General features: G+C 41.6%; 1 protein-coding gene across 1 annotated transcript in view; it reads right to left on the bottom strand.

Annotated features, from left to right (window-relative positions):
• LOC120533165 (NACHT, LRR and PYD domains-containing protein 3-like) overlaps positions 1-27,681 on the bottom strand; it is a 113,470-nt gene extending 85,789 nt beyond the window's left edge. Inside the window, exon 1 of the mRNA XM_039759875.1 lies at positions 27,662-27,681. The gene's annotated coding sequence lies outside the window, so the exon portion shown is untranslated. The remainder of the gene's footprint in view (positions 1-27,661) is intronic.
• Between the last annotated feature and the right edge of the window lie 244 nt (positions 27,682-27,925).

The following is a 27,925-nucleotide window of genomic DNA, read 5'->3' as shown; positions in this document are numbered from 1 at the left end:
ATGGCAGGTTATTCATACAGGCGTCTGTCATAAGATAAGGTGAAGTAAGCTGAACTTGGGTAACTTCCTTTAAAGGAACGCAACCGTTAGACACAGGAAAGATGACCTTTCCTTTTTTGGGTCCTCTCTTCCTGAACTCGTATACAAAAAAGAAACGGTTGGCCGATTTGCGTAATAAAAGATGAAATGCTTAGATGCTGTTTCATTATTAAGGGGGAAGGAGGAAAATGAATATTAAAAGCCGATTGAAACAGGAGAACTTTGCTCTTCTGCTTTGCAAAGCATGAATCCACGTACTCATCTGTGACTGGATAAAGACTGACTGATTGAACTATTCCTGTCTTCCTCGCGGGTTACTTCCACAATGGCATCCATGGGAGTAAAGGGAATGAAGGGGAATGTAAGGTTGGGAATGTCCTCATTGGGCCGGCAATGTTAACCATTTACAGTATAAGACTCATAAAGATGAGCTCAAATCAGACAGGACGTTTGTAAGGTTAGTGCCGGCCAGTATATCCTCAATAAACATGCTATTCTTGATACATTTCAGTCAGGCTTCAGAACAAATCACAGTACAGAAACTGCACTCGTTAAAGTAGTAAATGACTTGCGGGTAAATGCAGACAGAGGCCATTTATCTGTTCTCATCCTCTTAGATCTGAGTGCTGCATTTGACACCATTGATCACAATATTCTTAGAAATCGCCTTAGTCAATGGGTGGGCCTCTCTGGCAGTGTCTTAAATTGGTTTGAATCCTACCTGGCAGGGAGAAAATTCTTTGTGAGTTGTGGGAATTACAACTCGAAGACACATGATATCCGATATGGTGTTCCACAAGGCTCTATCCTGGGTCCGCTGCTCTTCTCAATCTACATGCTTCCGTTAGGTCAGATTATCTCAGGGCACAACGTGAGTTACCACAGCTATGCTGATGACACACAGCTGTACTTATCAATAGCACCTGATGACTCCGACTCTTTCGATACACTAACACAATGTCTTACTGGTATTTCTGAATGGATGAATAGTAATTTTCTCAAACTAAATAAAGAGAAAACTGAAATTTTAGTAATTGGCAATAATGGATTCAGCGAGGTTATCAGAAATAAACTTAATGCACTGGGATTAAAAGTTAAGACTGAAGTAAAAAATTTAGGGGTAACCGTTGACTGTAATCTGAATTTTAAATCGCATATTCATCAGACCACTAGGACAGCATTTTTTCACTTAAGAAACATAGCTAAAGTTAGACCTCTTATATCATTGAAAGATGCGGAGAAATTATTTCACACTTTTGTTTTCAGTCGACTAGATTACTGTAACGCACTCCTCTCAGGACTACCCAAAAAAGACATCAATCACTTGCAAAGAGTGCAGAATGCAGCTGCTAGAATCCTAACTGGGAAAAGAAAATCCGAACACATTTCTCCAGTTTTGATGTCACTACACTGGTTGCCTGTGTCATTCAGGATTGACTTTAAAATTCTGCTTATGGTTTATAAAGCCTTAAATAATCTCGCTCCATCTTATATATCAGAATGCCTGACACGTTATATTCCAAATTGTAGCCTTAGATCTTCAAATGAGTGTCTCCTTATAATTCCAAAAGCTAAACTTAAAAGAAGTGGTGAGGCGGCCTTCTGCTGTTATGCACACAAAATCTGGAATAGCCTGCCAATAGGAATTCACCAGGCAAATACAGTAGAGCACTTTAAAACACTGCTGAAAACACATTACTTTAACATGGCCTTTCTATAACTTCACTTTAACTTAATACTGATACTCTGTATGTTCAATTCATCACAATAACTATTCACAGTGGCTTTAAAATCCATACTGACCCCAACTATCTCTTCTGTTTCTTTTTCCGGTTTCTTTGTGGTGACGGCCTGCGCCACCACCACCTACTCAAAGCATCATGATGCACCAACATTGATGGACTGAAAGCCAGAAGTCTACGTGACCATCATCATCAGGTCCTTCCATGAAAACCCTAAATACAAAGAGGACTGTTTGATTTATGTTAGGTAGATTGCCCAGAGGGGACTGGGCGGTCTCTTGGTCTGGAACCCCTACAGATTTTATTTTTTCTCCAGCCTTTGGAGTTTTTTTGTTTTTCTGTCCACCCTGGCCATCGGACCTTACTCTTATTCTATGTTAATTAATGTTGACTTATGTTTATTTTTTATTGTGTCTTCTATTTTTCTATTCATTTTGTAAAGCACTTTGAGCTACATTTTTTTTGTATGAATATGTGCTATATAAATAAATGTTGATTGATGTTGAGTATAAGTTCTACAAACTGACTCATAATTTGGATGATTTTGTGAAGGGGTGGAGACTTAATGATGCAATTTGTAAACTTCAAGATCAAGAAATTATTTTTTCTTATTTAAAATATGATGTGACATTTATTTATTCTTATTGTTTGTTATGACTTGTACTATAATGTTGTTTTGTTTCTCTTGTTATGCCTGTAACAATTTATTGATTTGTAATTAATAAAGTTCATTTTAAAACTCAAAACAAGAGTGAGAGAACATCTCACCGCTACACCCGCATTGATCCTACTGAATTCCAAAGCGGTTTTTCCAAGCACAACCTCATTAACTGAAAACATAAGGCTTCAGCTTCATAAGCCGTGTGCCTTTTCCTATAAGAGAGGAAAGCTCTATCTAAGCCAAGAGATAGAATTGACATGTTACGTGCCTTTATCTAGAGAAGAGAAAAATTTAAACTAAGCGTTCAGAATTGATGTTTTGTGCTGTTTGATACTTTCTTTTATAGATCTATATCCATCTATATATTTGCATACAGTGGTGTGAAAAACTATTTGCCCCCTTCCTGATTTCTTATTCTTTTGCATGTTTGTCACACAAAATGTTTCTGATCATCAAACACATTTAACCATTAGTCAAATATAACACAAGTAAACACAAAATGCAGTTTTTAAATGATGGTTTTTATTATTTAGAGAGAAAAAAAAAATCCAAACCTACATGGCCCTGTGTGAAAAAGTAATTGCCCCTGAACCTAATAACTGGTTGGGCCACCCTTAGCAGCAATAACTGCAATCAAGCGTTTGCGATAACTTGCAATGAGTCTTTTACAGCGCTCTGGAGGAATTTTGGCCCACTCATCTTTGCAGAATTGTTGTAATTGAGCTTTATTTGAGGGTTTTCTAGCATGAACCGCCTTTTTAAGGTCATGCCATAGCATCTCAATTGGATTCAGGTCAGGACTTTGACTAGGCCACTCCAAAGTCTTCATTTTGTTTTTCTTCAGCCATTCAGAGGTGGATTTGCTGGTGTGTTTTGGGTCATTGTCCTGTTGCAGCACCCAAGATCGCTTCAGCTTGAGTTGACGAACAGATGGCCGGACATTCTCCTTCAGGATTTTTGGTAGACAGTAGAATTCATGGTTCCATCTATCACAGCAAGCCTTCCAGGTCCTGAAGCAGCAAAACAACCCCAGACCATCACACTACCACCACCATATTTTACTGTTGGTATGATGTTCTTTTTCTGAAATGCTGTGTTCCTTTTACGCCAGATGTAACGGGACATTTGCCTTCCAAAAAGTTCAACTTTTGTCTCATCAGTCCACAAGGTATTTTCCCAAAAGTTTTGGCAATCATTGAGATGTTTCTTAGCAAAATTGAGACTAGCCCTAATGTTCTTTTTGCTTAACAGTGGTTTGCGTCTTGGAAATCTGCCATGCAGGCCGTTTTTGCCCAGTCTCTTTCTTATGGTGGAGTCGTGAACACTGACCTTAATTGAGGCAAGTGAGGCCTGCAGTTCTTTAGACGTTGTCCTGGGGTCTTTTGTGACCTCTCGGATGAGTCGTCTCTGCACTCTTGGGGTAATTTTGGTCGGCCGGCCACTCCTGGGAAGGTTCACCACTGTTCCATGTTTTTGCCATTTGTGGATAATGGCTCTCACTGTGGTTCGCTGGAGTCCCAAAGCTTTAGAAATGGCTTTATAACCTTTACCAGACTGATAGATCTCAATTACTTCTGTTCTCATTTGTTCCTGAATTTCTTTGGATCTTGGCATGACGTCCAGCTTTTGAGGTGCTTTTGGTCTACTTCTCTGTGTCAGGCAGCTCCTATTTAAGTGATTTCTTGATTGAAACAGGTGTGGCAGTAATCAGGCCTGGGGGTGGCTACGGAAATTGAACTCAGGTGTGATACACCACAGTTAGGTTATTTTTGAACAAGGGGGCAATTACTTTTTCACACAGGGCCATGTAGGTTTGGATTTTGTTTCTCCCTAAATAATAAAAACCATCATTTAAAAACTGCATTTTGTGTTTACTTGTGTTATATTTGACTAATGGTTAAATGTGTTTGATGATCAGAAACATTGTATGTATATATATATATACTGTATATCCATCTTCTATTATCCTGGTATTATTTTGCCTGTTTCAACAGGCCTGTCTGAGTTATTTGTGAAAGTTAGTCTTCAGCCATGTTTTGAAAGTGAAAGTGTTGCTGTGGAGTTTCACTGATTTATGAACCCTGTTAATAAGTTGTACAGATCTCTTCATATTGCTGGGGTCCTGGCTGGAAGGTGAAACTGAGACCACACACCCCATTATCTGCATTATTTTGACATCCCTAGGGTGGACAATTTGAAATTTATTTTCACTTCTCTCACAATTTGGTGACCCCGAGTGGGTGTCTTATTGATTATTAGTTATCAATTTCTGCAACACATAAACCAAAATCTGTAATGAAAATATATGCAAAACATCTCCTGACTCCGTTGTGCTGTGCAAGACACAAGGATTCAAAGAGGATCTTCTGGACTGCAGCACAGACAAAATCCTCCTGCATTTTTAACTGCAACAGACATCCTTGAATTACTTGCTGGCTTTAGGGAGTGTGAGCATCTGCGACAATGGTGTCAACTCAGCTGGAAGATACAATGAGAGTCAGTGACAGAAACTCCAAGAAAGTACTACAAAAAACAAAAAGCTAAAATGTAAGTGAAGTCAAAACAAGAACTGCCAGGAATGGTTAACTAGAAGATACGTTATCACCAAAACCGTAAACAACGTTGAGAATGCAAGGACTCCTGAACCAGAAGATATAAACTAGTGAGAGCACAAAGACTGGCGTTGTTCAAGAGATGAATCCGAAAACTTGGACACAGCACAGAAGACTGAGCATGGTTAGATAAGAAAGTGTCTGCGACACGGTGCATAGTGACCTCAAGATGACAGCCCCTAGTAACAGTGCAGCTCAATCTCACAACACAGTTACAAAAATGGCAACGCGACTCACTTAAAATTAAAAAGAATATCCACTGGCTCCAAACGACATTATTAGTGCAAAGCAGCCACATTTTATTTATTTATTTATTTATTTTTTTTAATTTTATTGATTTTATTGAAATCACACAACATTCCATACAAATACAGTAATCCCTCCTCGATCGCAGGGGTTGCGTTCCAGATAGGTGAAAATCCGCGAAGTAGAAACCATATGTTTGTATGGTTATTTTTATATATTTTAATCCCTTAGAAACTCTCCCACACTGTTAACATTATTAGAGCCCTCTAGACATAAAATAACACCCTTTAGTCAAAAGTTTAAACTGTGCTCCATGACAAGACAGAGATGACAGTTCTTTCTCACAATTAAAAGAATGCAAATATATCTTCAGGAGCAGAGAATTTCAGAGGGAGAGAGAGAGAGAGCTTGCAAAGAAAAGCAAACAATCAAAAAATCAATACGTGTGCTTTTAAGTTTGCCGCGGCATTTTTTAGAGGAGCGTTAGTATCTAAGCAAACAGCCTCTGTGCAAACAGCCCCTCTGCTCACTTCTCCTCCGTCAGGCGCAGAGAACGTCAGAGAGAGAGAGAGAGAGAGAGAACGAGATTAAAACAAACCATCAAAAAATCGTTAAGTGTGCTTTTGGAGGCACCGCAATAAAGCGGCATTTCTTAGAGGTGCGTCCATATCCTCTAGGCAAACAGCTTCTGTGCAAACAGCCCCTCTGCTCACAGCCCCTCCGTCAGGCGCAGAGAATGTCAGAGAGGGTGAGATAGAGGCAGAGAGAGAGAAGCAAACAATCGAGCACCGCGCGGGATGCATATCTTATATCATTGAGGAGTTTTAGTTAATATGTAATTCATGCTCTGATTGGGTAGCTTCTAAGCCATCCGCCAATAGCGTCCCTTGTATGAAATCAACTGGGCAAACAAACTGAGGAAGCATGTAACCTAAATTAAAAGACCCATTGTCTGCAGAAATCCGCGAACCAGCGAAAAATCCATGATATATATTTAGATATGCTTACATTTAAAATCCGCGATGAAGTGAAGCCGTGAAAGTCGAAGCGCGATATAGCGAGGGATTACTGTAGATCAATTTTTACAAAAATAGGATCGAAAACAAATCAACCTCCACCCCTGAGAAATACAGCATGGCCAGCAGAGTAAAACTTGAAGCTAGTAAAAATAAGTAAATAGATGAATTAATAAGTGAATAAAGATAAATGGAAAAGAGAAAGAAAAGGGGAAAGAATCTTCTTCCTTAGTGCTTTAAAAGCTTATTCTACAATGTTATTGATCAGATCCTGCCTGGTTTTAAAAAATGTTCTGCACAGATCCTGTAAGTGAGAATTTGATTTTTTCCAGTTTCAAATAATATATAACATCAGTTACCCACTGACTTAAAAGAGGTGAGTTAGGATTCTTCCAGTTGAGCAAGATAAGTCTACGTGCCAATAGTGCAGTAAAGGCAATCACAGTTTGTTTGTCCTTCTCCACTTTAAGCCCCTCTGTGAGCCCACCAAACATAGCTGTTAGTGGATTAGGAGGGATTGTGACCCCAAAGCTGTCTGAGAGGCTTATTTCCGTAGGAAAGATATGAGATAATCTGTTCTCTTAAGAAGGTCTTCAGGGTTTCCCAGAGTATTCCTGAAGAGACCTCCTCTAGAAAATAACTGATTTGTTTGGATAGAAATTCTCTACAGTTCTTCTCTGCTGATAAAAGTGGGTTAAGACACCATGTGCGAGATGAGTATGTGGGGCATAATGATTTTAGCTCCAAGATCAGAGGGGCATGGTTGGAAATAACAATAGCATCGTACTTGCAAGATTTAATCGTAGGCAAGAAATTGTTATCTACAAAGAAATAATCGATTCTTGAATAGCAATGATGCACTGATGAGTAGAAGGAATATGTTCTTGTTTGGGTTTAGAAACCTACAGGGGTCTAATAAGTTGTGGTCAGTTACAAACTGTGTAATTGTCTTAGCTGTGTTAGATGTCATCCCCCCCTGTGACAGGAGTCCTATCTAAGAGTGGATTTAAAACACAATTAAAGTCCCCAGCCATTAGAATTGTATGAGAGTTCACATTGAGAGTGGATGCAAATACATTTTGGATGAAATCCCTATCATCCACATTGGGTGCATAAATCCATCCATTATCCAACCCACTATATCCTAACTACGGGGTCATGGGGGGTCTGCTGGAGCCAATCCAAGCCAACACAGGTCTCAAGACAGAAAGCAGACCCTGGGCAGGGCGCCAGCCCACCGCAGGGCACACCAAGCACACACTAGTGAAATTTAGAATCGCCAACGCACCTAACCTGCATGTCTTTAGATTGTGGGAGGAAACCTACGCAGACACAAGGAGAACATGCAAACTCCACACAGGGTGGACCCGGGAAGCGAACTCGAATCTCCTAACTACGAGGCAGCAGCGCTACCCACTGGGCCACCATGCTGCCCTGGGTGCATAAACATTTACCAAAATCACTTTAGAGTGAAATAATTTACCCATGACAATCACATATCTCCCTTCAGGATCAGATATTGCATCTGATACTACAAATGAGACTGTCCTATGGATAAGAATTCCCACACCTTTAGTTTTCTTTGTAAAGCTGGAATGGGACATTTGGCAGCCAGAACTGATCTTTTCGTAATAAAAGAGTCTCCTGTAAAAATACTATTTTAGCGTTTAAACCTGTTAAAGAGAAAGAAAGTATTCTCTCACCTAATTCATGATTCAGGCATTTAACAATCCAGCTCACAAAGTTAACTGCCCGGTCATGGAGACATTGATTTTGAATTTTTGATGTCATTTTGTAGTCTTAACTGAAAGTGAGACAGCTTTGACCTAAATTTCCAATTTTCACAGGAGTTATTGCCATGAAGCCTATTGTTACGCTGGCACTTATCATTATAAGGACTGAAAGGATAGATTAGAGATAACTTGCTCTCTTTGTCTGCCCCCCTAGTCCCCCCACCCTCCCATTTTGCCTCCCCACTTGAGGCTGGACTCCACTTCACAAATTCCCAGTCCTCTGAGTCCTCATACCTAGAGACAGAGCACGTCCAAAACTAAACAAGTCCCCTAGCAGAAGCGCATAAGGATTAAAATTGAGATATCTATTGCTGATACAGTCCAAATACTATAAGCATGAAATATAATTTTCAACAGTCTTGAAATAGTAAGATAGTAAACCCAGGGAATGGTGTTAAAAAGTGGCCCTGGATAAGCATAGTAAACCCTAATACGATAATAACAACAATAAACCAAGGGTAGTCTCCTTTAGAAGACTAAAAAATAAATTTAAAAAAATCTAAAGTTACTAATTGAATTTCTTCCACACCTACATACATATACGTGTATTATTGTAATTAAAACATAAACAGAAAGTGGCAGAGAAGGGAAAAGGATGTATAATTACGGTACCAATATCATTGCAAGCAGATCAGACAGCCGGTAAGATCTTCTTTGCCATGCCATGACAGGAGGCGACTCACGATAGTATTTCAGAAAGTGTGGGGATCAGCTTTCTTAACTCTTTTTCTGCTTCCTCCATAGTGGTAAAGATGTAATGCTTGTCTTGAATATCCACTTTCAGTTTGGCAGGATACAAGAGGCTGTATCTGATCTCAGTTTTCCGTAAGTGCTGTTTAATGTTGTAAAAAGTGGCACGTTTAGCAGCTGTTGAGGGTGAGAAATCAGGGAAAATACAAATGTGGTTATTTTCAAATATAATCTTTTGTTTCTGTCTGAGAATTGACATTACATTAAATTTAGATTGTGATTTTTCGAAGCGCTTGACAGGAGTCCTAGGTTTAGAGCTATGTGGTAAGCTGCTGCTATCTCGGTGTCTGATTTAAAGTCCTCTCCAGTTATTTTTGTGAACAGTTCAGCTACCAATTTCACTGGGTTTGGACTTTTCATGATTCTCAGGTAGACCTTCGATTCTAATATTATTCCTTCTGCATCCATTGTCCAGAGCAGCAAATCTTTTTTGCATTCGGAATTCGCAGCCGTTGCTTTTCCTTTGGTGGTGGATACCAGATGTTCGGCTGTTTCAATTCAAGTCGCAAATATGTGCTTAACATCTTCCAACTGATCGCCAAGTGCTCTCAGTTTTTCCTCAAACTTTGACGCATTTTCCTGAATTTGTTCCTCAATTTTTTCCAGCATATCTTTAAAGGCTGCCTCAAAGCGATTATATACACGTTTCTCCCAAGTCTTTATTATCCTGCCACAGCTCCACCCGCAGCTTCTCGTTTGTCTTCTCGTTTGCCTCGAGCAAACCATTTCTTTCTTTCTTTATATCTTTCTTGAGCTCAGCAATCATTACCTTCAGTTCGGACAGATCGTTTCGGCCTTCGCGCTCCGCAGGTGAAATGGCAATCCCTATTACAGCCGATGTTCCCAGCTCACGAGGAGCTGATGATAATGCGGACGGCAAGGCCATTTCCAGTTTCAAGTGATCTTCTGTAATCGACGAACTATCATGACCTGCATCACTTACAAATTTGCTCTCAAGTGGAGACGATAAAGTGGCCCGGGGTCCAAGGGGATTTGTGCTTTCGCCCGTCTACTTTGGGTCAGTCTCTGTAAGGCCATACCTTGAGGTTAAACTTGGACTTAATGCCTGTCTGGGCTTGGGTGTATCTTTGGGTTTCTTTTCCATTTCTTTCTGAGCCCTTTTCTTTCCGCTCATGTTTATATATGCTTGTATATAATGTAATAGAACCTCCTCGAGTTGGGTAAACACAGGATACCTTGGAATAATAAAAATAAGAGAAAAATTAACATCCCGCTAGCGGAGTTCCACTTTAGACGTCCATCTCCCGCAATGGACGAGATCAAATCCAAAGCAACCATATTTTAATGTTCCCTAAAGTCAAACTGTTCTAAAGACCCACACCAGAACAACAAAAAAATTCAGTAACATTTTTTTCACAGGGAGTCTGAAAGTACAGCTAAGCACAAAAGGCTTTAGAATATTTGTAAATTAAGATGGTGAGTATAGTGAGCTGACATCTCATATGCCAGTGGGTATCAGATGGCTGCTGTGAAAATGCGCCTGGCTTTACGGCAAGTGTACTTTTTAAACATCTCAATGTGTACGTGGAAACAGGCGTACACTACATTTTTGTGAACATGCACCATTTACACATCAAGACCAGGTGTTATATTTATAGTCTGAGGTGTACTTAGTGAAGGGTGAAGGAGACAGGACTATTCCTTGTGGTGCTCCAGTGTTGCTCACATCCGTATCAGAGACACAGTACTCGAGTCTCGCAAACTGCAGTCTGCAAGACAGATACTACAGGACACCACAAGCTTATCCACCTGCATATCACTAAATTTATCCCTTAACAGGGATGGCTGGATGGTACTGAAAGTGATGGAGAAATCAAAAATCAGAATCCTCACAGTGCTGCCAGCTTTGTTCAGGTGTGAATAAGCCTTGTGGAGCAGACAGATTACTGCATCCTCAACTCCAGTCTTTGTCCGATAGGCAAACCGCAGCGGGTCCAGGGGGTCAACCACAAGAGGATTCATATAGTCCAGGACCAGCCTCTCAAAGGTCTTCATGATGTGAGACGTGAGTGCCACTGGTCTGTAGTCAGCCTATTATTATTGCGTCCATTCTCTCTGCCTCACTCATAAGAATGATTAAATAACAGAAATGAATCAAACGTGCATTTGATTTAATCTCATTACAAAGTGCTGTTCTGTATTGTCATGGTGTAATTATTTTGTGTTTTGTATATGCTACAGTGCATCCAGAAAGTATTCACAGCACATCACTTTTTCCACATTTTGTTATGTTACAACCTTATTCCAAAATGGATCAAATTAATTTTTTTTTCTCAGAATTCTACACACAACACCCCATAATGACAATGTGAAAAAAGTTTACTTGAGATTTTTGAAAATTTATTAAAAATAAAAAAATTGAGAAAGCACATGTACATAAGTATTCACAGCCTTTTTCCATGAAGCTCAAAATTGAGCTCAGGTGCATCCTGTTTCCCCTGATCATCCTTGAGATGTTTCTGCAGCTTCATTGCAGTCCACCTGTGGTAAATTTAGTTGATTGGACATGATTTGGAAAGGCACACACCTGTCTATATAAGGTCCCACAGTTGACAGTTCATGTCAGAGCACAAACCAAGCATGAAGTCAAAGGAATTGTCTGTAGACCTCCGAGACAGGATTGTCTCGAGGCACAAATCTGAGGAAGGTTACAGAAAAATTTTTGCTGCTTTGAAGATCCCAATGACCACAGTGGCCTCCATCATCTGTAAGTGGAAGAAGTTCGAAACCACCAGGACTCTTCCTAGAGCTGACCGGCCATCTAAACTGAGCAATCGGGGGAGAAGGGCCTTAGTCAGGGAGGTGACCAAGAACCCGATGGTCAGAGCTCCAGAGGTCCTCTGTGGAGAGAGGAGAACCTTCCAGAAGGGCAACCATCTCTGCAACAATCCACCAATCGGGCCTGTATGGTAGAGTGGATAGATGGAAGCCACTCCTTAGTAAAAGGAACATGGCAGCCTGTCTGGAGTTTCTCTGGTCTGATGAGACAAAGATTGAACTCTTTGGTGTGAATGCCAGGCATCACGTTTGGAGCAAACCAGGCACCGTTCATCACCAGGCCAATACCATCCCTACAGTGAAGTACGGTGGTGGCAGCATCATGCTGTGGGGATGTTTTTCAGCGGCAGGAACTGGGAGACTAGTCACGATAAAGGGAAAGATGACTGCAGCAATGTACAGAGACATCCTGGATGAAAACCTGCTTTAGAGCGCTCTTGACCTCAGACTGGGGCGACAGTTCATCTTTCAGCAGGACAACGACCATAAGCACACAGCCAAGATATCAAAGGAGTGGCTTCAGGACAACTCTGTGAATGTCCTTGAGTGGCCCAGCCAGAGCCCAGACTTGAATCCGATTGAACATCTCTGGAGAGATCTTAAAATGGCTGTGCACTGACGCTTCCCATCCAACCTGATGGAGCTTGAGAGGTGCTGCAAAGAGGAATGGGCGAAACTGGCCAAGGACAGGTGTGCCAAGCTTGTGGCATCTTATTCAAAAAGACTTGAGGCTGTAATTGCTGCCAAAGGTGCATCGACAAAGTATTGAGCAGAGGCTGTGAATATTTATGTACATGTGATTTCTCAGTTGTTTTATTTTTAATAAATTTGCAAAAATCTCAAGTACACTTTTTCACGTTGTTATTATGGGGTGTTGTGTGTAGAATTCTAAGGAAAAAATGAATGTAATCCATTTTGGAATAAGGCTGTAACATAACAAAATGTGGAAAAAGTGATGCGCTGTACATCATTGAAGGTGACAATAAGGAATAACTGGCGCGGTCTTTTCCCTTTTCATCTGTTTCCTCTGGTGAACATCACTAGCACAACATGCGGAGGTGAACTGAACGAGCCAACCTGTTCCCAGTTACAGTCTTCAGCAATCCAATTGATAAAATTCCTCCATCTTCTCCTGAGCTTACCATTCACAGGTCAAGAGATGGGGGGTCTGGTGCACTGCGAGTCGAGTGACAGACAGGACAGGGACAGATCTGAACCTTACTAGTCAAGTGTTTGCTTCCTGTGTGACCAAATGTTTAATACACTGGGTTATCACTAACAAGGCTCCCTGTTACGTCCCCTCCACCGAATTCTTATCAATTCTTATCAATCCACCTATCATGGCTTCCATTGTAGAAAAATGGAAACTTGTGATTTTAAAGTTACAATGGAAATAAATGTCTTTTAAATAAAAAAAGGTTACATTGTTATTTAAATGCATCTGACCAGTTTCCTGTAAGAAATGTGTGAGAAGCAAGCTGCAATTTGTTTAGTATTTGAATTCATTAGGCACCTCACTAATAAACGCTTACAACACACAGACCAATGAGTTTATGCTGTGCTCCCCATGTTCATGGTAATGTCCTTTGTGGCCACTGCTGAGGTGTTCTGTTCTGAACTACAGTATATGGTTCGGTTATAGAAGACATGATCTAGTGAATACACTGACCATGGAAGAGCAGAGGATAGAGCATGTGGACAGTGCGAGATATGTTGCATTCCTATGTTAGCTTCCTCTGACACTTCATTGTTGTTTTATTAATCCAAAAGACTTGAAAAAGGCCCCACCAGAGTGTGAGAGAGGACCTGCAAGAATAGATCCTAATATGCACTGTCACGTACATGTGCAATGAGAACAACTGGATGGCTCTGGTAATATCCATCCATCCATTTCCTAACCCGCTGAATCCGAATAGGGTCACGGGGGTCTGCTGGAGCCAATCCCAGCCAACACAGGGCACAAGGCAGGAACCAATCCCGGGCAGGGTGCCAACCCACCACAGGACACACACAAACACACCAAGCACACACTAGGGCAAATTTAGAATCGTCAATCCACCTAACCTGCATGTCTTTGGATTGTGGGAGGAAAACGGAGCGCCCGGAGGAAACCCACGCAGACACGGGGAGAACATGCAAACTCCACACAGGGAGGACCCGGGAAGTGAACCCAGGTCTCCTAACTGCGAGGCAGCAGCACTACATTTTATTTATATCGCACCTTTCCCATGCTCAAGGCACTTCACAGAGTTTAAGAAAGAACAGCAGGGTATACAGTAAATTAGATTGTACTAAACCAGATAAATAAAATAAAGAAGAGTAAGAAAGTAAATTCAGAGTAAAAAAGCCTAATAGACAACATAATTGATGGTCTAGCACACACACACACACACACACACACAGAGGTTACATGAGCATCTTGACAGAGAGGTAAACTGATAGAAGGGTAATAGTCAAGTAGAGCTAAAAGCCTTCCTGAACAGATGAGTTTTCAGTTGTTTTTTAAAAGAATTCATGGAGTCAGCTGACCTGATTAATTTTGGTAGGTCATTCCAGAGTCTGGGTGCTATACAGCTGAAGGCCCTGCTGTCACCCTTGGAGTGTAGATTAGTGTGGAGTACAACAAGATTGCCTGAATCGGAGGACCTTAGTGGGCGGGAAGGCACATAGTGATGGAGAAGGTCACTGACGTAGTTTGGCGCGAGGTTATTTAAGGCTTTGTAGGTTATTAGTAGAATTTTATATTCAATTCTGTAAGACACAGGGAGCCAGTGAAGACGGAGCAGGATGGGTGTTATGTGCTTGCTGCTGCTGGTCCGTGTAATGACTCTTGCAGCCGAGTTTTGAATAAGCTGGAGCTGCAATATAAGATTAGAAGGGGCACATGCCAGTACGGAATTACAATAATCGATGCAGGATGTGATAAAAGCATGGACAAGTTTCTCAGCATTAGAAACGGAGAGGAAGGAGCGAACACGTGATATGTTATGGGGGTGAAAATAAGAAAGTTTCTTAAAGTGATTTATGTGGCCGGAATAAGAGAGGGAGGAGTCAAAAATGACACCAAGATGTTTTGCAGTAGAGGCAAGTCTGATGAGATCACTGCCAAGATGGACTGGGAAGGAGCTCATTTTATTAAGTTGCATTTTATTCCCAATTTGTAGAAGTTCAGTTTTGTTGCAATTTAAATTTAAAGAATTCTGCTCCATCCAGGTTTTCATTTCACTGAGGCAAGTTGTGAGCTGAGAAAGCTCTGATGAAGTTCCACTTTTATGGCGTTATTTCAGTGCCACTATTCTGAGCGCACGTAAAAAAAGATTGCAAGTGCAAGTGTTGCATTTTGAGGAGAAATTTATTTTGAGCGTACAAAAGCTGAATTTGAGTGAACAAAATTCATTGCTGCGTGCAAAAAATGTATTTCAGTGTTTGCACTTATCCATATACACACACACAATAGCACCCCCTCTCGCTCAGTTTTTTCATTTGCGCTTGCTCGCAATGTGTTGCTTGCGCTCACAACATTCTCTGCTGCGAGCGCTCATTTCTCTGTACACCGTTATAAGTGTGCCACAAAACCAACCAATCACAGACTTGGTTTCAAAAATTCTGATTGGCTCTTACGGTCTCCAATCAGCTCGCTAGCTGCTGCATTCCAGAAACAGTCCGAAATGTAGCTAAATCCAGCTAAACTCAATTAAACCCCAATTTGCGGATGTGGTGTAGTATTATTGGAGCCATTATTTGATTCTGCCATCTCTTCTTTGGCTGCAGAGTAAATCAAAACTCCCTCTATCTGCAAGAAGCGAGGCTGAGTGGACAGTGTTTCCGGTGTCCGGAATGCAGCAGCTAGCGAGCTGATTGGAGACCGTAAGAGCCAATCAGAATTTTTGAAACCAAGTCTGTGATTGGTTGGTTTTGTGGCACACTTATAACGGTGTACAGAGAGTTGAGCTTGCAGCAGCGAATGTTGTGAGCGCTAGCAACACATTAGCAGCAAGCGCCAAATGAAAAAACTGAGCGAGAGGGGGTGCTATTGTGTGTGTGTATATGGATAAGTGCAAACACTGAAATACATTTTTTGCACGCAGCAATGAATTTTGTTCACTAAAATTCAGCTTTTGTACGCTCAAAATAAATTTCTCTTCAAAATGCAACACTTGCACTTGCAATCTTTTTTTACGTGCGCTCAATATTTTTTTACGTGTGCTCAGAATAGTGGCACTGAAATAACGCCATACACTTTTAACATTGAAATAGAGTTGAGTATCGTCTGCATAAAAATGATATCCCAGTCCAAAGCTATGAATAATATGGCCAAGGGGAAGCATAAAAATACAGAAGAGGGAAGAGGACAGAGCCCTGAGGAACTCCTCGTGTGACTGGCGCGGAGCTGGATCTGCTGTTGCCAGATCTAACAAACTCTTGATTATCAGTCAGACAGGACTTGAACCACTGGAGGGCAGTGCCAGAGATACCCATCATGTTCTCCATTCTGGACAGTAGAATGTCATGTCTGACCTGAGTGTCAAATGCTGCACTGAGGTCTAACAGAATTAATATGCTGGTTTGTCCAGAGTCTACTGTCATAAGCAAATCATTGGTTACCCGTAGCAGAGCAGTTTCACAGCTGTGCTGCGCCCTGAACAAAGACTGAAAGGGTTCCATTAAATTATTAGAAGTTTAAGTAGTTGGTGAGTTGCGAAGCTACAACATGCTCAAGAACTTTTGACAGAAAAGGTAAGTGGGAAATAGGCCGTAAATTGTTAAGATTGTCAGCATCAAGACCAGACATTTTTTAACATTGGGGTTACAGAAGCGATTTTAAAAGTGAGCGGCACAAAGTTGTAAGTACAAAATGGTAAGTCGACAAGTACTACCCTGAGGCGAGAGGGGGCACTGTTGCTAATAGTATCTCCTGATTTCTTCACAGCTCAGAGCAGTTGCAAGGACAGGAGACATAACCTTGCCCCCAAAAGGCACCATTGGTCCTGCCCTCCCATAAAGGTGTTTATTTTTTTTCTTTTCAAAGATACCAATGAGGTACTGCTGGCTTGGCGCCCCAACCACTACTCTTGTATCCAACAAGTTTATCATAACACCAAGTCACACACTGGAAGTCTGGCAAGTTTCAGAAGGTGAAGAATGATGGGCCACATTTAGAGCTAAGAGGCTTTGTAAGTACAAAATGTTATTGCACTGATTTAGTCCAAACATGACTGTCCGTCTGCTTAACCGCAGAGGAGCAGTAACCCATAGGACAGCCTACGAATACTTGAAGTTTCACTTTAGAAATATTGTACAGTCGAGTGGTAGGATGGTTAACAGATGTTAAAAGTTGACCTCTATGACCTGATCTGCTAATTTGGTCCTAATAGTTCAGTTTATCGGTTCTTTTAAGATTTTAGGCTGAGAATGATGAGCACAATTCAGCAACAGCTTAATGAGTTCTTTTTTTAGGGCCAACACTGATCACCAGTTTCATGTTTCCAGGACTGAACAATTCCTACTGTAGAAATTTAATTTGAACCCTGGTTCGGTGTGCACCTAACATGTGATATATAGTTAGGTCCATAAATATTTGGACAGAGACAACTTTTTTCTCATTTTGGTGCTGTACATCACCACAATGAATTTTAAATGAAACAACTCAGATGCAGTTGAAGTGCAGACTTTCAGCTTTAATTCAGTGGGTTGAACAAAACGATTGCATAGAAATGTGAGGCAACTAAAGTATTTTTTTAACACAATCCCTTCATTGCAGGGGCTCAAATGTAACTGTAAATAAAATGTTCATTTCTAATACTTGGTTGAAAACCCTTTGCTGGCAATGCCAGCCTGAAGTCTTGAACTCCTGGACATCACCAGATCCTGGGTTTCCTCCTTTTTAATGCTCTGCCAGGCCTTTACTGCAGCGGCTTTCAGTTGCAGTTTGTTTGTGGGCCTTTCTGTCCGAAGTTTAGTCTTCAACAAGTGAAATGCCTGCTCAATTGAGTTAAGATCAGGTCACTGACTTGGCCATTCAAGAATTTTCCACTTCCTTGCTTTAATAAACTCCTGGGTTGCTTTTGCTGTATGTTTTGGGTCATTGTCCATCTGTATCATGAAACGCCCGCCGCCCAATCAGTTTGCAATCTGCATTTAGCTGGATTTGAGCAGACAGTATGTCTCTGAACACCTCAGAATTCATTCGGCTGCTTCTGTCCTGTGTCACATCATCAATAAACACGAGTGTCCCAGTGCCACTGGCAGCCATGCACGCCCAAGCCATCAAACTGCCTCCACCATGTTTTACAGATGATGTGGTATGCTTTGGATAATGAGCTGTTCCGTGCCTTCTCCATACTTTTTTCTTGCCATCATTCTGGTAGAGGTTGATCTTGGTTTCATCTGTCCAAAGAATGTTTTTCCACAACTGTGCTGGCTTTTTTAGATGTTCTTTAGCAAAGTCCAATCTAGCCTTTCTATTCTTGAGGCTTATGAGTGACTTGCACCTTGCAGTGCACCCTCTGTATTTACTTTCATGCAGTCTTCTCTTTATGGTAGACTTGGATATCGATACGCCGACCCCCTGGAGAGTGTTGTTCACTTGGTTGGCTGTTGTGAAGGGGTTTCTCTTTACCATGGAAATGATTCTGCGATCATCCACCACTGTCGTCTTCCGTGGACGTCCAGGTCTTTTTGCGTCTCCGAGTTCACCAGTGCTTGCTTTCTTTCTCAGGATGTAAAACTGTAGATTTTGCCACTTGTAATATTGTAGCAATTTCTCTGATGGGTTTTTTCTGTTTTCACAGCTTAATGATGGCTTCTTTCGCCTGCATGGAGAGCTCCTTTGACCGCATGTTGTCTGTTCACAGCAAAATCTTCCACATGCAAGCACCACACCTCAAATCAACTCACCGGCCTCTTATCTGCTGAATTGATATGACATAACGGCGGACTTGAACACACCTGCCCATGAAATAGCCTTTGAGTCGATTGTCCAATTACTTTTGAGCCCCTGAAATGAAGGGATTGTGTTAAAAAAATGCTTTAGTTGCCTCACATTTTTATGCAATCGTTTTGTTCACCTCACTGAGTTAAAGCTGAAAGTCTGCACTTCAACTGCATCTGAGTTGTTTCATTTAAAATTCATTGTGGTGATGTACAGAACAACCAAAATGAGAAAAAAGTTGTCTCTGTCCAAATATTTATGGACCTCACTGTATGTGTGCCATTAAAAGGAACCCAGCTTTGGTATTTGCTGTGTTTGTGCTGGGTCTCTTATTCTTCTGTGCTTGCGCTTAAAGGCTGACGTGTTATTTTGGCATTCACTATTGTAAGAGCCAATCTTAGAAAGTGAATGCTTTAAGTTAAACTCATATTAGTTTTTGCTTAATATGAATAGAATACAATTTTCTTTCATTCTTATAAATTATGGTATAGCCTCTCATTCCCTGTAAGTTAATATGTGATAGAACCTTCTTAGCTGTATATCTGTAATTCAGTGAGTTAACTGAGTCAGTGTGTGTGTTTGGAATCAGGCTCATAGCTAACATGGACTGACAGACCCATTTGCAGTTTGTGAAAGAGAGAGGCATTCAGTTTTCTGACTGTTTAGAAATGGGGCAACGGTATGAGCAGACTTGACGAAGGAAACAAGATACAGTGCCCTCCACTATTGCAGTTTTTCTGAATTGCTCAAACAATAAACCCCATGTTAACATTATACAAAGTTATTGTCTGTTATACCTGCATTTTTATCACTCTTTAAATTAATATTGTTCTTTATCAGTATGCTGCTGCTGGACTATGTGAATTTCCCCTTTGATTAATAAAGTATCTATCTATCTACAGTAGGATGCAAAAGTTTGGGCAACCTTGTTAATAGTCATTATTGTCCTGTATAAACCGTTGGTTGTCACGATAAAAAATGTCAGTTAAATATATCATATAGGAGACACACACAGTGATATTTGAGAAGTGAAATGAAGTTTATTGGATTTACAGAAAGTGTGCAATAATTGTTCAAACAAAATCAGGCAGGTGCATAAATTTGGGCACCACAAAAAAGAAATGAAATCAATATTTAGTAGATCCGCCTTTTGCAGAAATTACAGCCTCTAAACGGTTCCTGTAGGTTCCAATGAGAGTCTGGATTGTGGTTGAAGGTATTTTGGACCATTCCTCTTTACAAAACATCTCTAGTTCATTCAGGTTTGATGGCTTCCGAGCATGGACAGCTCTCTTTAACTCACACCACAGATTTTCAATTATATTCAGGTCTGGGGACTGAGATGGCCATTCCAGAATGTTGTACTTGTTCCTCTGCATGAATGCCTTAGTGAATTTTGAGCAGTGTTTCGGGTCGTTGTATTGTTGAAAGATCCAGCGCCGACGCAGCTTCAGCTTTGTCACTGATTCCTGGACATTGGTCTCCAGAATCTGCTGATACTGAGTGGAATCCATGCGTTCCTCAACTTTGACAAGATTCCCAGTCCCTGCACTGGCCACACAGCCCCACAGCATGATGGAACCACCACCATATTTTACTGTAGGTAGCAGGTGTTTTTCTTGGAATGCTGTGTTCTTTTCCTCCATGCATAACACCCTTGTTATGCCCAAATAACTCCATTTTAGTTTCATCAGTCCACAGCACCTTATTCCAAAATGAAGCTGGCTTGTCCAAATGTGCTTGAGCATACCTCAAGCGGCTCTGTTTGTGCTTCCTCTGCATCACTCTCGCATACAGCATCTCCTTGTGTAAAGTGCGCCGAATGGTTGAACGATGCACAGTGACTCCATCTGCTGCAAGATGATGTTGTAGGTCTTTGGTGCTGGTCTGTGGGTTGACTCTGACTGTTCTCACCATTCGTCGCTTCTGTCTATCCGAAATCTTTCTTGGTCTGCCACTTCGAGCCTTAACTTGAACTGAGCCTGTGCTCTTCCATTTCCTCAATATGTTCCTAACTGTGGAAACAGACAGCTTAAATCTCTGGGACAGCTTTCTGTATCCTTCCCCTAAACCATGATGGTGAACAATCTTTGTCTTCAGGTCATCTGAGAGTTGTTTTGTGACCCCCATGTTGCTACTCTTCAGAGAAAATTAGGGAGGAAACTTACAATTGACCCCCTTAAATACTCTTTCTCATTATAGGATTCACCTGTGTATGTAGGTCAGGGGTCACTGAGCTTACCAAGCCAATTTGAGTTCCAATAATTAGTTCTAAAAGTTTTGGAATCAATAAAATGACAACGGTGCCCAAATTTATGCACCTGCCTGATTTTGTTTGAACAATTATTGCACACTTTCTGTAAATCCAATAAACTTCATTTCACTTCTCAGATATCACTGTGTGTGTCTCCTATATGATATATTTAACTGACATTTTTTATCGTAACAACCAACGATTTAAAATGAAAATAATGACTATTAACAAGGTTGCCCAAACTTTTGCATCCCACTGTATCTATCTATCTATCTATCATCTAAAAGCTCAGTGGCCTGAACTCATTTCTTGAATCATTCACTCTTTTGACAATACCATAAACAATTTTCACCTAGTGAAATACAATTTGCAGATCTCTTTGTCTCTTTTTGCAAAACTCTAAACACATTCTCATAGATAGATAGATAGATAGATAGATTTGAAAGGCTAGATAGATAGATAGATAGATAGATAGATAGATAGATAGATAGATAGATAGATAGATAGATAGATAGATAGATAGATAGATAGATAGATAGATAGATAGATAGATAGATAGATAGATAGATAGATAGATAGATAGTTTAGTTTTAAAAAGATCTTTATTGTAAAAATAAGAACATCAACATAAAATACACAATCGAAATGACGAAAACAAATTTCAGAATAAACAAAAAAACCATATCAAACCTCTATTACTCCCCTTTTACACTCCTCCTACTCCACACATTAATAAGAAAACCAAAAAATAAAAAAATTCATTATAACACAAAGACCACCATTACTCCCCCTTTACACTCCTCCTACTCCGCACATTAATAAGCACGTGGTATTGATGCCCACCATTACTTTATCTTTCTCTTGCCCACCACAGTTAAATCAGAAATTAAATTTCAGCTCCCCTTCATCAACTGAGCACAGCACCCCTTTCACCCCCCACACATTTTCAAACCCCCCCATTCTATTCATCTGTTTATAATACGCATATTCCATTCTTATTCTTGAATAAACATTCAATTTAAAAATCAAACAAATATCCGTAAGTTCAGATCCACGTTGCTTATTATTTCTACTTTTTAAAATGGCCAGCTTTGCTTCACCTAACAGAAAGTTGAACAGTTGTATCCTGCATCGAGTTTTCTTATTATATTTACTTCCAAAAATGAACAGGACTTCATTAAAAGTTCCAGTCAATTCGGTACACAACGCTTTAAAAAATCTGAAGAATCCCGCCAGTCGATAACAATACAAAAACAAATGAAAAACTGTTTCTTTCTGTCCACAGAAAATGCAAGAATCAGTTTCAGCTTCTTTAATAATTTTTAAAAAGGACTTGGTGGCAATGATCCCATGCCCGATTCTCCACTGTAAGTCTGCAGTTCTTTTGTTGCTCGGTGGCTTGTAGAACTCCCTCCACGCAGGCCCCCTGTGCCCCTCCACTGCCAGCTTCTCCCTCCATGGAGTGTCCAGCACAGACACCAATGCAGTGAAGTGAATCACCTTGACGCAGTACTCATAGAGCTCTCTCTTGGACAGAGAAGCAAAGCCCACCACTGTTCCTTTGGTGAAGTGAACAACTGAATGTTCTGGTAGTAATGAGAGGTCCACAGCGGGGCAAACATCCAACTTATTAACAGTGGAGCCGATGGATTCATTTAGCAAGTGGTAATCTTTAGCTATGGAGGACAGAAACTGCTGAATCATCCTGACTGACTTTACTTCGAGAAGAGAAGCCAAGACATCAGCATCAATGAATGATTTGGTAGTGGCATCATAAATCTGTGCCAGTTTCAGTACTTGATGCTTAATAAGAATTGAAACAAAACTGTCACTGTGCAAGAGGGGGCATGAAAAACAGAATTATAAATTAAAGGCTCATTTTGAAGCCACCCAGTTGTATTAAAGTTCCTCCTAAACACCACGTGCCATGTTAAAAGGACACCTCTGTAAAATTTTGGTAACACAGAAAGGTCCAGTTTTTGTAGATTTATAACCAAAAGTGCTTCATCAAACCCTAACCCGGCCACACGATGAAGGAAACTCAGCGCTAACTCCCTCCAACTCAGGGAATATGAAACGCAGAAAAGCTTCTGTAAGACTTGGAGCCTGAGGGCTGCAACTTTTGAGGAGATATCTAGAAGTCCCTGACCGCCTTCTTCCAACGGTAAAACAGCAGACTCTGCTTTAGCCAATGCAAGCCATCCCAGAAGAAATCAAGCAATATTCTTTGGATCTTCTTTAAAAGCCCCAGAGGGGGGTCACCACACATGAGTTTGTGCCACAGCATTGAGGCCACTAAATTATTGATGACGATCACCCGCCCTCTGTATGACAGTTTAAGTACAATCCACTTCCACCTGTTCAGACGAGAGGTCACTTTCTCTAAGAGTCCCTCCCAATTACTCTCGTCCACCCCCTCACTGCCCATGACCACTCCAAGATACCTGAAGCACTTCCTGTTCCACTTTAGGCCTCCAGGTAAGTCTGGTAGTGGACATCCAGACCAGGAGCCCAGTAAGAAGGCGTTACTCTTAGTCCAATTGATTTTTGCAGATGATATGTTCTCAAATAGTTGTTGACAATAAATTAAAACTTCAATGTCACCCTTCGATTTGACGAAGACAATAATATCATCAGCGTAGGCCAAGCATTTGAAATTAACATTTGGGCAGGATGGAAATGTCACCCCCTGTAGTCTCCGCTGCAGCTGAAAGAGAAACGGCTCGATGGCCAATGCGTAGAGCATGCCGGACAAGGGGCAGCCCTGCCGAATTCCCCTCCTGACTGGAAACGGTGCGCTCAGAGTGCCATTAACTTTTACAATCCCAAAAACGTTGGTGTACAGCAGAGCAATCATATGAACAAAATTATCACCAAACCCAAAACATTTCAATGTTTTAAACAAAAACCGGTGATCTACTCGATCAAAAGCTTTCTCCTGGTCAATGGATAATATTCCTAAATCCATCCCAGAAAGATTTGAGGCTGAAATGATATCCCTTAATACAAAAATATTGTCATAAATAGTCCTGTCAGGCACACAGTACGTCTGGCAGGGACTGACGAGCAGGTCCATCACAGTCCTCAGGTGGCTGGCCAGGGCCCTCGAGAAGATCTTATAGTCCATGCACAGCAGGCTCACCGGGCGCCAGTTCTTTATTTGACAAAGGTCTCCTTTCTTAGGCAGCAGAGTGACGACTGCTCTTCTGCAGCTCAATGGTAATTCTCCATCCTGTAAACTTTGTAAGAACACCTCGTACACCTCGGCACCCAGCAGGTACCAGAAATGTTTATAGAACTCAGCTGGGATGCCATCGAGTCCTGGTGCCTTTCCAGTTTTCAAACCAGCCAGTGCATCTGATAGCTCATGAAAGGTGATGTCTGCCTCCAGCTTCAGCTTGACCGTGTCTGTAAGTTTGGGTAATCCGTTCAAATAGTCCAACATGGCCGAATCATCAATTACACCATCCTTAAATAAATCAGAGTAGAAAGACACAGCAAAGTTCCTGATCTCCTCTGTGGTGTGCAGCTCATGACCTTCAGCGTCCTGCAGCATGTGGATCACTTTACTCTCGGCCTCTTTCTTTTCCAGATTAAAGAAAAATTTAGTAGGCGCGTCCAAGTGATTTAAAGTTTGAAAACGCGAGCGCACTATCAATCAATCAATCAATCAACATTTATTTATATAGCACATATTCATACAAAAAAATGTAGCTCAAAGTGCTTTACAAAATGAATAGAAAAATAGAAGACACAATAAAAGATAAACATAAGTCAACATTAATTAACATAGAATAAGAGTAAGGTCCGATGGCCAGGGTGGACAAAAAAACAAAAAAACAAGGCTGGAGAAAAAAATAAAATCTGTAGGGGTTCCAGACCAAGAGACCACCCAGTCCCTCTGGGCAATCTACCTAACATAAGTCAAACAGTCCTCTTTGTATTTAGGGTTTTCATGGAAGGACCTGATGATGATGGTCATGTAGACTTCTGGCTTTCAGTCCATCAATGTTGGTACATCATGATGCTTTTAGGTGGTGGCGCAAGCCACCACAAAGAAACCGCCAGAAGAGAGAGTTGGGCACAGGAGTTCAGAGGGATTGTACTTTAAAACAGCAAGGCACTAAAGTAGTCCTGTAAGATGCTGTGCAGATTTGTGATGTCCTCCTCCAAGCTCTTCATTTCACCGCCTGGTCACATGCTGAGTGTACTGCTGGCAAAAGACTTTAATCTGCACCTTCGGGCCGATCTGGACTTGGTTTGAGTCCACTGCAGCCAGAAAAACTCAAAACACTTGAGGAAATGAGAATCCTCTAACAGGGAGACATTAAAGTGCCAAAGAGATTGAGAGGAAGGTTTTTTAGGGACAGAGACATTCATTCCCACCAGAGAGTGATCGGAGAATCCGACTGGGCAGATATAAGCCTTAGTGACCGTATTCAGCAGGTGCCTCAGACAGTAAAAACGGTCCAAACGCCATCGAAATGCACCCACCGCCCCCCTTTACCCAGGTGTACTGTCTATCTGACGGAAATTTACTTCTCCAGACGTCCACCAGGTCCGAGTGGTCTAATAAGGAGCGTAAAGCACGGACAGACGCTGGGTGAGGCTCAGCACCATTACGGTCCAGTAAGTTATTCTCCGTACAATTAAAATCTCCTCCGACCAACAGGATCTCCCCATTAACAAAGGTCTCCAGCACCTTCCTCAGAGCTTTAAAGAAACAAAGTCTCTCACCTCCATTTGTTGGAGCGTAAGTGTTAATAAACACCAGATCTTGGCTCTTATCCTTCACCTGAACTACCAGGAGGCGCCCAGCCACCACCTCACTAATGTTAGTGATTTGTAAAGTTGACGTGTTAGAGAACAGTATGGCCACCCCAGCACTGACGTGTGAGCCATGACTCAGGACAGCCTGACCCCCCCACTCACGTAACCAGTCCGGCTGATTTCTAACATCAGAGTGAGTTTCCTGTAAGAAAGTGACCTGAAGAGCCTTTTGGTTTAAAAAGTCAAACAGAGCGGCCCTCTTTGCAGTCGCCCTACAGCCATTCACATTTAAACTCCCAATGTGTAAAGACTGCATTGATGATTCACAAATGGGAGTGAACAGCACTGCACAAGTCAACCAGAAATAAAAAGTTTCAAAAACATATCCATTATTTCTGAAAAATGGACTTTCGCACCCTGCTAATCACATTTTTAAGACGGGTAGTTTCCTTTTGGTCCATTCCCAGACGTGCCGCTTTGCGCATCACCCTTTGAGCTGACACCACAAACAATGGAAGGTCAGGGAAGTGATCCTCCACTTTAACACCCCTCTTGCCTTCGATGAAGTCTAAAAACTTCCTAATACTTGCAGTGTTATACCCGCCACTGAGTCTGTATTGGGACGAGGTCGTACTCCTCACTGAGACGTCAGTGTCACCGCCTTCGTGCTCACGATCACTCAGGTCGCTGTGACAATCACTCTGACTTCTAAGAATCCTGCTAGATCCTTGCGATGGCTCGCCAGCCACGTGACTTTTCTTTGCAGATTTTTTAGTGTCTGATTTTTCTTTTCGTTTTCGAGTACGAACTGTAAAATCCTCCTCACACCCCCCTACTCCTGCACTCTCCCTCTGATCGGTCTCGCCACTCACACCCGCTGCTGTTTCACTCCTCTGTCCTTCCACAGAGCTCATCTCAGTGCGCTCAGTCAGGCGCCCGTCAGCACACGCCGGTGTTTCTGCGATCACGTCTGTAGCCATAGCTTCATTCACAGGGGGCCGACGGGCGACACTCTCTGTGCCGATCATCGCCGTCTTATCCCCTCCGCTACTGACCTCCGCAGTCTCCGGCTCATTTGTACTTAGTTCTCCTTCCACAGACTCGCACTGAGCACTTTGAACGGACTCGTTTACAACAGGATCGCTGGGCTCAGCCAACGCATTCCCTTCGGTAGTCAGCAGGCTCGCCTCAGGAGCGACTGCTAACACTACAGTGGGGTGCAAATCACTCACAACCTGTGCTCCGGTTACGAGCTCAGCTACCTCTGCAGTCTCCTCATCCTCCATACTGTCCACCTCCTCACCGCTTTCATACTCCGTCTCATCGCTCACTGAAGCAGGGGAGCGCCGCCCACCGGTAAAACGGTCTCATTTTTACATTGAGAGGCCTTGTGTCCGGCCCTCCCACAGTTAAAACACTTCATCGAGTCCGAAGTAACAAAAACCACATAATCACAGCCATCAACCTTGAATCTCAGAGCAACATTTATGTCCTCCTTCATGTTGTTTAACACCATAAAAACCTGCCTCCTAAATGAAACAACGTGTTTCAATTCTCTCATTTTACAGCCCAACGGAATCATCACTATATCTGATAAAACCTGGCCATAGCGGAGTTCCTGCACCAAAACATCATTCTTTAGGAACGGTGGGACATTTGAAATAATAATCTTTTTCACAGGTGCTGACAGAGGTAAAACAGGAACCAAAGCGCCATTAATAATAATCCCTTCTTCTACAAGTTTATCAACTAGAGATTCCTCGTTAAGAAATACTACTACAGCCTTATTCATTCTGGAGGCTGAACGAACATTCTTAAAGCCAACAACTTTACCGACAGCCACAACACACTCTTCAGCCGAAACGTGCGGCTCAACCAGTACTTTAGCCCCATGCCGGCGGGAAAGATTTTCATAAAACCTAGGCATTAGACCAGGCGACGACACTTTGGACGCGCCATGGCTACACGCCAAAAGCCGCGTCTTATTTGATAAAACCCCCTGATATAGAAAAATAAGAAAAGGAGTTAGAAATAAAGAAAAAACTTACAGAAGACAGAAAAACACGTCCGACTTCCAACGAACGCCACGACTCAGCCACGCCCACCCCAGACCACACTAATCGAAAGACACACCGACAGCAAGACAGTAGTGATAGAGAGATAGATAGATGATAGATAGATACTAGATAGATAGATAGATAGATAGATAGATAGATAGATAGATAGATAGAGTGAAAGAGTGAAAGGCACTATATAATAGATAGATATTAGATAGATAGATAGATAGAGAAAGGCACTATATAATAAATAGA

Source organism: Polypterus senegalus, chromosome 8 (assembly GCF_016835505.1).
Source record: "Polypterus senegalus isolate Bchr_013 chromosome 8, ASM1683550v1, whole genome shotgun sequence".
In the NCBI taxonomy this organism is placed as follows: Eukaryota; Metazoa; Chordata; class Cladistia; order Polypteriformes; family Polypteridae; genus Polypterus; species Polypterus senegalus.
Note: the sequence above shows the minus strand (reverse complement) of the source record. Positions and strands in the feature narration are given on the sequence as shown.